Source organism: Triticum aestivum, chromosome 2B, assembly GCF_018294505.1.
Source record: "Triticum aestivum cultivar Chinese Spring chromosome 2B, IWGSC CS RefSeq v2.1, whole genome shotgun sequence".
NCBI classification, from domain to species: Eukaryota; Viridiplantae; Streptophyta; class Magnoliopsida; order Poales; family Poaceae; genus Triticum; species Triticum aestivum.
Genome location: NC_057798.1, coordinates 326,664,355 through 326,674,532, shown reverse-complemented (window position 1 = coordinate 326,674,532; position 10,178 = coordinate 326,664,355).

Sequence of the window (10,178 nt, the reverse complement as noted above, 5' to 3'; positions counted from 1 at the left end):
ACATCTTCGCATGTTCGTAGTCGGATCGTAAAAGTCTAGTCCACCAAAAACGATAAGCACCATCTCATTGGAAGATGAGTCACCTTCTATCAAGTGGTATCAGAGCCTTTGCATAATCTTCTTAGGGTTTTGCTTTGTTGAATTTGTGATTGCATCATCGTGTCGAGTTGCTGGTCTTAGTGTCTAGAGTTTCAAGTTCTGTTCACATTAGTCACACCGCTGCTGCATCATTATCCTTTCCGCTGTCCACCACCTCATCCATCAATTTTCACCATGTGCTACCCATCGTTCATTGTCATAATCATAGTTGAGGTCGTTCACATCTTTACTTTATCCAATCTGCGTCTTATCTAGTTGTCTTGGAAAGAGGGAGAGAGAAAAAAAAGACACAGAAAAAAAGAGAAAAAAATAAGAAAAAGTCAGAAAAGAGTGAAAAAAGGAGACGAAAAAATGAGAGTTTCAGAGTGTGCTCCTCCCTTGTTTACGTGTAGTGCCGTGATTTTTTTTAGTGTTCTAGGCTCGTGTCTCTAGGACTGTCTAGCCTAGGACCAGCACAGTACCGTCGCTGAGCGTTTATTCAACATTGCATCTTTGAATTGATTATTGCTAATCTCTTGCTACCATATATTTAAGCCTTCCAAGCTGCATATATTTTTACACCGTGTATATATACGTTCCCCTGGCAATCGCTTTACTCAATCTTCGGAGTTATTTGACACCGATGGTTGCCTGTCACCATCTGCTGCATGGTAAGAACTTGTAAGATATTGATATTTGCTTTACTGTGAGCGGTTTACCACCACATCCTTGTAGTTCATAGGAACATTATTCTTGAATTTTGTTTCTTGTTTCTACTAATCATGACGGTTCCGGAGATAGAAGTTCTTGGACGACAGATACATCATCACCATCACGGGAGGTGGGACAGCACACACAACAGCACAGGGTCAAGTTATCTCTTTATCTTCATTTGAGGGTAGATTTAATCCTGCTATTTATCTAGCTTGGTAGCTTCAAGTAGAACAACTTTTTAGTCACCATGATTTTTCTGAACTTTAGAGAGTACGAGCTGCCACTAGAGCATTTACTGGTTTTGCTTCTGTTTGGTGGAGTGCGCATTGTAATAAAAACATTGATAACCAACCAACAACTTGGAAATATTAGAAATATATAATGAGATAACAATATTTTCCTCCTTACTATCGTCGTGAATGGCTTCGTGAATTGGAACAATTAAAACAAGGCAGTAACAATGTTCATGCTTACTACCAAGAGTTCAAATCTTATATGCATCATTGTGACATAGAAGAATCTGAGGATGATACAATGAATAGATTTTTTGGTGGTTTAAATCATGATATTCACGCAAGATTTCAGTATATTCCTCGTTGCATTACTGGTATGTATTCGCGTCTGTACCATTGAGAGACAGATACATGAGGATGCATTGGGTGACTACAACAACACTATTCCAGTTCATGCTCACCATCACCGGTTGGTTCCTCCACCATTGCACCTACTAGAGCAGCAACACCAAATATTGTGAGCTGGACATCTTCTCAAGTGTATGGTACATTGTCATCGTTCATACCTACATCAGCTATGTCTTTGCGACAAGGTAACACTAAAGATATTGATGATATAACTTCACATGAGAATGATGCATGCCTAGTTAACTTGAATACATCATGCGTTGAGTTACCTATGAATTTGAGCACACCACCTATTTTAGAGAATCGTGTTACTGTCATGAAAGCATCATGTGATCAAACAGCTGAAATACCAACAATTTTGAATGCACCCATTGAATTAACTATTGATCCAAAAGAATCATGTGAATCAGGGAATACACTAGATTTGGATCAAATAAATTTGAAAATAATTGTGCCAATGTTTAAACATTTTGATATGACCTCTAATCTTGGTGATTATTGTGTGTCAAATGACTTATTGCATGTTTGCTTATTTAAGCATGTTGTACCATGTAAATTTGATGCAAGTAAGGTTTATTCACCAATGTTGGGATGGTTTAATGATGAACATTGTCAATCTTTTGATATGAATTAGAGCTTCACTTATATGTGCAAACTGAGTTGCATATTTTCATGCCTTCTACTTTTTGTGATAATATTTTGCCTTTATATTTTATGAACTATAAAAGTTACTCATGTATACATGTGTTATATGTGCAAAAACCAAGGAAAGTAAAAATGGATGGCATATACATATACAATATGTACACTTTGTCTCTTTTGTTAGCCACATTTTAGATTAAGAAACGCCGAGGATGGCTTTGTTTTCAATAAGGAGAGGATGATGAAGACATTGGATACGACCAAAAATATTGCATACATGCATATCTGTGAGGTGATTTCTAATGCAAACTACGCAATAATTTATTTATGTTATCCAGGGCAAAAGTACTTCACAGACTTTTGTGCCATGTCTAATTGCAGGTGTATGGACATCTGTACAATCCACATATGAAGATAAGGGAGAAAGAGATGTTTAGGTGTTGTTCAAAAAGTCCTCTCACGTCACTTTTGTCCCAAGAGAAGATAGAGTCCAAGTCTCTCACGTTCTGGACTCAGATTCGGACTGCACACACATACCTGCCTCAAAACGTTAATATCTCTTTCATCCGGACTCTGAATTGGGTGATTCTTTTTTTCCCGAAAGTAGATTTTGTGCACTTTCCAAACCAATTGGATTCACCTTTAAATTCGTCCAGAGCATTGAGATATTGACGACACAATCTGATGGTACAGCAGAATCCGAGTCAAACTACAAGTTCAAAGGTGTTACATCACCTCCACTTGGGCCCATTAGCCTTGTACGACCTAGGGTTAGTTTTAGGCTGCCTTGGGACGTCCTCCCACCTCCTTGGCCGCCACCACTTTCTCCTATACAAGTAGATAATTCTAGTAGCTTTTTCCTTGGGTTTTGTTTAGAATAAAAGTTCGCCATAGCTGCAACTTAGTGTACTTCATTTGTGTTCAACAACCAGACCAAAGCGTCACAAAACCCCACTTTCTTTAATAAAGCTTTCATCACACTACTAGGAAAAGGCCTACTAATGACGCACCGGTTTTGCCTACTAATGGCGCACTACCGGTGCGCCATTAGTAGCACGCCATTAGAATTTTTTACTAATGGTGCACCACTGGTGCGCCATTAGTATCTGGTATACTAATGGCGCACCTAGCAGTGCGCCATTAGTATGTAACTCCATGCGCCATTAGTATGCCTCCCGGGGGGCCATATGTAACCATGTGCTTTGTCACACTAATGGCGCACTCTGCCTCGATGCACCATTAGTATCCTTTGGCATACTAATGGCGCACTCTGCCTTGATGCGCCATTAGTATGAATATTTGGTTTTTTTTGCTTTTCTGATTTTTGCACAGGTTACAAAATATATTATTGGACAGAATATAGACAGCAGCACACATCAACATCAGATTCATCGAATACAATAGAAGATTAGTCTCCGAATACAATTCATCATATTAGTCTCCGAATTCAAAAGACCGAACAAAGATAAAACATTACAAGTCTCAAGACCACGAGTATCGAGTTTGTCTTCACATTACAAGTCGATATCGATCATCTAAACTACCATCACATAAAAGAGAGTTGTGGTCATCACGATGAGCATCATCGCGATCAAACTGGTCCTCATCCGGTTCCTCCAACGCTCCCTCCTCTCTCCCGCTAGATAGCGGGCATATCTAGATTCGGCCTCCGCCCTAGTGGTGTACCCTTTGTAACTGTTACCGCTGAAACGGTGAACCTGTCTCCGACACTCCTCCCAGTCGTCGTAGACTCCGGGAACCTTACCCTTGTACACGACATACGACGACATCTCTATGCACAAGCCAAACAACAGACAATACATAAGCAATATGTAAGTATGCAACAAAAGGATCGAAAGAGAAAAGCAAGACATTAATAGCACGATTCATGGTCCTACTAATAAATAGCATCGATTACATCTAAGTTGAACGACTGTCCAAACCAAAGAGACATACGAATTCATTAAAGTTTAATTACAACATGAGCTAATCAATGTTTCAGAACTACACATCACTACTTTCGACTCGACTCATCGGACAGGAGCGTGGATGAAGCCGCCGTCTGTCGTGATGGTCATGAAATCGCGGTCGTTGTCACCCTGCATTTGTAGCGTTTCATCTATCTCACTGTTGGACGGTTGATATCTGACGAAGAACTGCCCCGAGGTATGAAGGACATCTTGATGGATGATGTCCGCAAACTCCGACTGGATGCGAAAGAATTCTTGTCTGAGGTCCGCGTCCTGGACTGCCGACAAGCTCGCGGCCCAATCTTTGAGATTATCTGGTAGCAGAAGTTGATGATGGTCCCTTACGATCGCCCGCATGTGATGGAGGGCGTAGTAGGCATCCTTCTGACCGCCAGGCGGCTGCTTGACACAGCAGAACTTCGTATTGTGTGAGAACATGTGCTTGCCGTACTTACGAACTGCCCTGGTGAAGGTGCCTCCAGATTTGGCGTAGCCGGGGAGAACATCATCAAGAACTTTCTTGACATTTGTGTAGTCTATCTTGGAGTTACGGTTCGGGTCGAAATACGTGGCCATGGAATATTTCGGGCTTAAGAGGATGAGTGTGCAATGTGTGTCACTGCACAGAACACGGAATGTTAGAAAAAAAAGAACGATCAAAATCTAAGAAATCATATGTTACGGGGCGGTTAAGGGATGACTTACTCGGGAAAGTAAGCCACAAGGAAGTTATCCTTATCTGGGTTTGCCAGAATGACGCCTTCGAGGTGTGAACTCGCAACTTGGCGGTCCCCAGCGCTGTTCAAGTGCTTGGCACGCATGTAGAAGGGGTCGACTATCACGATGTCCGGGGTCTTGTCTCTAATGATCCGCATCTCCATACTCAGCGAAAACAGCCGAACGAAGGTGTAGTGCAGCGGATGAAGGTTAAACATAGCAAAGATGTCATCAAACCGCAGGACGATCGTACCCCCGATGTCGCCATCCGCAAAGCCCTTGCCCTCTGGCACCTTGGCCACGAAAACCGGGTATGCCACATCATTCTCTCTCAGACGCCGCTTCTCCAAAGAAAGAACACTGTCGTGCAGACTCCGCATAGCACCGGTTGCAGCATTCAGCATATTTGGCGGTAGCATCGCCCTACCCGCCACATGCACCCTCCTCGAGATATCCTTAGGTGAAGGTGGCCCGTCCTGAGCACGGATCGAACTCGGTGCCGGCTGGCTCGCACCGGCGCCCTTGTTAGTCTTTCGTTTCCGTCCCTTCTTCTTGATCTCCTGTAATGGGACCGAGTTCTGCTCACAGACCGCTTTCTTGAGCGTGTTGGGGCTGATAATATTTCGCACCTCAGCTATCTGAGGCTCGGTGAAGGCGGGAGCTGGAGGCGTCTCCTGAGAACTGAACGGCAGACGACGCCTATTGCAATTGGATTTCTCCGCCGTACCAGCTAGATTGCGGTCGTCTTGGTTGGGTTCTTGAGAAAGAGGCCCGCAGAACTCGTCAGCGTACCCATGTTCGGCAAAGTACTTATCGACTTTGGTAAATGTACCGTCGTCGTTGTCGTCGTCGTCCGGATCCTGTGCCATAGGGCTGTCCGGATCCTGTGCCATAGGGATGTCCGACATAGGGATGTCCGGCAGGTCCGGTAGTGTTGCGGCGTTCTTGCCATGGCTTGGCGCCGGCACGACTGGCGGTCTTGTCTGTGGGGTGGTGTCCCCCGCCCCCAAACGAATCTGGCTCTTCGGCCAAAGCAGCGGCCAGTTTACGCAGGCGCTGAGGGTCATCTCATCTTCTTCGTCGGCCCCAGCGGGTCGAACCGGAGGTAACAGCTCGTCGCAGCCTAGCAGCACCCGAACCACTTCAACCCTATACACTATGGGTGGCATCGGATTACCGTGGAATATGCGGTTGCCCGGTTGAACGATTTTGCCCTTGGCGACATCGACCAACTCGGCGCCCACGAAGTGCAGAAGAGTCCAAGGAATGTCGGCGGTGCCCTGCGAAAACATGTACAGGGCGTCAGGGATGCCCAGTCAAAGGCAAGGAGATGAAGTCATCGGCCGAGAGGCTTAGTTACCGTGATGCCGTCGAGCTTGGCTAATGTCGAGGCACCGCCAACGGCGGGCATGCAACTGACGAAGGGGGAGCTTGCTGGCGAGGTGCCGGCGGGCGTACACCCGGGTGCATTAAGCTCCAATGCCTGTGCCGGCGCCGGAGACACGAATACCGCCTCCGCCGAAGACACCAATGGCGCCGCCGCCGGAGACACCAATGGCGCCGCCGGAGACACCAATGGCGCCGCCTGCGCGTTGTGCGAGTTGCTGGCCGTGAAGCTGGGAACCAGGGGAGGCCCCTGTTGGCCGCCCGCAATCCACGTCGTCAGCCCATGAATCAACGTAGGCACCATGGCGTTGAGCTTCGTTCCCAGTTGTTGTTCCACTTGCTCTTGGACAAGCTCCGGAATCCGCGCCACTTGTGCCTTGAGTGCTTCAACCTCGCGCGTCTGGCTTTTTGAGCTGGCCTTTTTCTCCTTCCGCACACCAGCGGTATAGTATGACCCCCATTTTGTGGACAAGCCTTGGCCGGCCACACGACCAGCTGACGTCGGCTTAGTGAGCTTATCCTTGCTTTTCATTATGTTCAACGCCCTATTTAAAGGGCTGTCGAAACGGGAGCTCTGAGACGACCCTGTGCTACTGCTTTCAGTTTCCTGCAAAAGGAATGTGAACCATTTAGAAATATTGGGGATTAGTTAGAGTGCAACCATATGGAGCTAATTACGCGGGGGTGTACTCCTTACCAGAACAAGCTCAAGCGCCCTGGTCTTCGGATCCGTGGTAAGCTCCTTTGTTATCGGGTCCTCCTTGTACCGGGCCCTGACATAGTTCCTGGTCTGCTTGTTACCGCTGTATTTCTCGAAGCGGGGCGGTAGGCCTTGCTCGGCACGCTCCGCGTCCTCCTTGTCCCATATAGGCTCCGCCACTCTGTAACCGCCGGGACCGAGTTTGTGTTCCCCTAAGTTCAACTCCCGCATTTCTTTCCCCCACTGACTTGATTCGGAGGTTGCACTGGTCGAGCACTTGATCTTGAACTCCTTGTACTCATCTTCGCTCATCAAAGGATATTTCGCCTTGATCTTCTCATAACTATCACCTTTATCAATCATTTTCTTCACCACACTTCTCCAAGTAGACAGGGCCGTGCTCATCTTCGTGAGGGCGGCACTGTTCACTTTATTCCCTGAGAGGCGTGTGTTTTCAAATTCGGCGGGGAACTTGTATCGTTCGTGCAGCTTCGTGAAGAGGAGGTTGCGCAAATTCCCTCAGTCCTTATGCCTAAGGTTCTCGGTGTTGATCGAGATGGTGATCCGGAGAATGCACCCGAGCTGAACCGAGTACCCCTTGACTATATGTTTGGGCTCCGTTGGATTCCCGTCGGAGTCCACTTGAGTGAATTCCTCCTTGACGGTGCGGAGCGCATTCGGACGCCGGTCCTTCCTTTGCTTCTTCGATTGGCTGCCATCTGTGTGTGCGCCGCCATCATCAGTGGTGGCATCCTCGGCGGCACCATCACTGGTGTCATCCCCGACGCCACTAGGGGTTGTGTAATCAGGATCAGTGTCTTCCGCGGCGTCCTCATAGCGGTGAGGTTGTTCCTCCATCTCCTGGGACAGCTCCCAGAATTGCTTGCCGCCCGAACCACCGGCCTCATCGTTGTGGGCCATGTTTCGCTCTAAATAGGAAAAAAGTTTGGTCAAAAAGTTGGTTATTGTCAAGGAACAAGATCATGGTCTTATCATTTAGGGTTTGTCGACATCGAGGCATCCTAAAAGCCTAAGCTTTCATCATTTAGGGTTTGTCGACGCCGAGGCACCCTAAAAGCCTAAGCGTACATCATTTAGGTTCTCATCGACACCGAGGCATCCGGGGCAGCCAAGTTAAGTTTTCATCATTTAGGGTTTATCGATGCCGAGGCACCCTAGGTTGGGCCTAATCACTTGGCACTAATCACTTGGCTCTATTGCCACCTATGTTGGGTTTATCATCTAGGGTTTATCGATGCTAAGGAGAATTCTAAGTTGGGCCTAATCACTTGGCTCTATTGCCACCTATGGTTTAATGCAGCAAGAATGGCAGGGCAGTTGATCCTACTTAACTAAGTACTAAGATACCCTGGCCCATGCATTAGTCGCAAGTACCCCATATGTCCTATTTTTAGCAAAGTCATGCTAAAATTCACGGAAAATTTTAGCATGACCTTTGCTGAAAATAGGACATATGGAGTACCCGAATTTGCCGGAACGGAAGTTAATCGACATTCCGGCAAACTCAAGGGCCTATCTTTGCTCAAGTTTTTGACAGTAGCCTCTGAAGAAAACAGCATTGCAACATTCAAGTTCACAGGATAAAAAAATCATCCACATTCACAATCCAGATTCACATGTGTGGCTGTTAGCCGTTTTATAACATTGCATAGCATTAGTCAGACAGAGCTGAGCCTTTCACCACTATATAATATTGCCATATAAAATTACAAATTTATGTAACCTGGATTTTTTTGTATGAAACCTAGTCAATGTGACAATATATAAACTACTGATCTACTAGTTATCAAGTTGAGAAATTGACCGCATATAAGCAAAAGCAATATCAGACTTGACTAGAGATACTTGTAAAGTTGTAAGTTATATCTTACCAGTGTGCAAACGGAAACTGTACTAATTAGGGTTCTTATTATGTTCTGGTATATAAATTCTTCTCAATTACTTAGGAAAATTACTGGATGTCTTACAAATTACAGAGGGAGTTAATAATTTCAGTTTCATAAGAAAAAATTCATCAATACTATGCATCATCTTCCTACTATGCATCATCTTCCTACTATGCATCATCTTCCTACTATGCATCATCTTCCTACTATACTTGCTACTCATCTTCAGAACCAAATAGCAGCAAAAACAGTTGAAGAGAGGCTCACGAGAGGACACTCAAATTTGCTAACCCTAGAACACGGGGGAAGAGGGTTGTGGTACTTGCGGGAGGTAGCCTAGGGGGGAGGAGGGGAAGGGGGGAGAGTTGAGGAATCACCTGTGGGATAACAGCAGGCTGCCGTAGGAGGGCGCCGACATCGAGGAGGCGGCGGGCGGTGGCACGTCGAGGAGGAGGCGGCGCGTTGAGGAGGAGGTGCGTCGAGGAGGAGGCGGCGCGTCAACGAGGAGGCGACGTGTCGAGCTTGCCACCCACCTTGGAGCCGGAACCCTAGGGCGTGCAGGTGCGGCGGACGGAGGGGACGGAGGGGACGGCGCTCGCAGGGGAGGCGGGGCTCGGGGGGAGGCGGTGCTCGAGGGGAAGGAAGGGGATAGGGAGGCGGCGGGGGCGCGTGGGCGGCTACGACGGACGAAGGCGGCGGCTGCGGAGGCGGCGTACGGTTGGGGTCGATCGAGGGGAATCTGGCGAGGGAGGGAGGGAGGACACAGTGCGAGGGCACTAGGTGGAGTGGGGGGAGGGTTCTAATGGCGCACCACCCCCTCGTGCGCCATAAGTACGACTATTCTAATGGCGCACCTCCCCTCGGTGCGCCATTAGAATTTTGTTTTAATCTAGCCCGACTTGTCAGGTTATATACCACCTAACCCTATCTACATCAGAACCCGCCCACTAGCCCGACTGGTCAGCACGCAGCACACACACCAGGAGGTCCTGGGTTTGATTCCCAGGCTCCCCAATATTTTTTTATGCATTTTAAATGCTGTTTGATATTTATTTGTGTTTAAATATGTTCAAACTTGTTTAAATCATAACAGTAATATTTTTTTATAAAAACAGTAATAATTTTTTAAAAAATATGCTCGTCGGCGGCGGTGGAGCGGGGGAGGGTTGCGGTGGGTCGTCGGCGGCGGTGGAGCTAGCGGGGGAGGGTGCGGGTGGGATCGAGATGGAGGGGGATCGAGATCGATATGGAGGGGGAATCGAGATCGAGATGGAGGGGGATCGAGATCAAGTGTCCTCATGAATTCAAAAAGTGCCACTGAAATTTAAAAATATTCATGATATCAAAAAGTGCCTATGAAATACAATCGAGAAATGAAGACTACGATTTAAATACAATCGATCTTAGCTAGCTATCTGTTCAC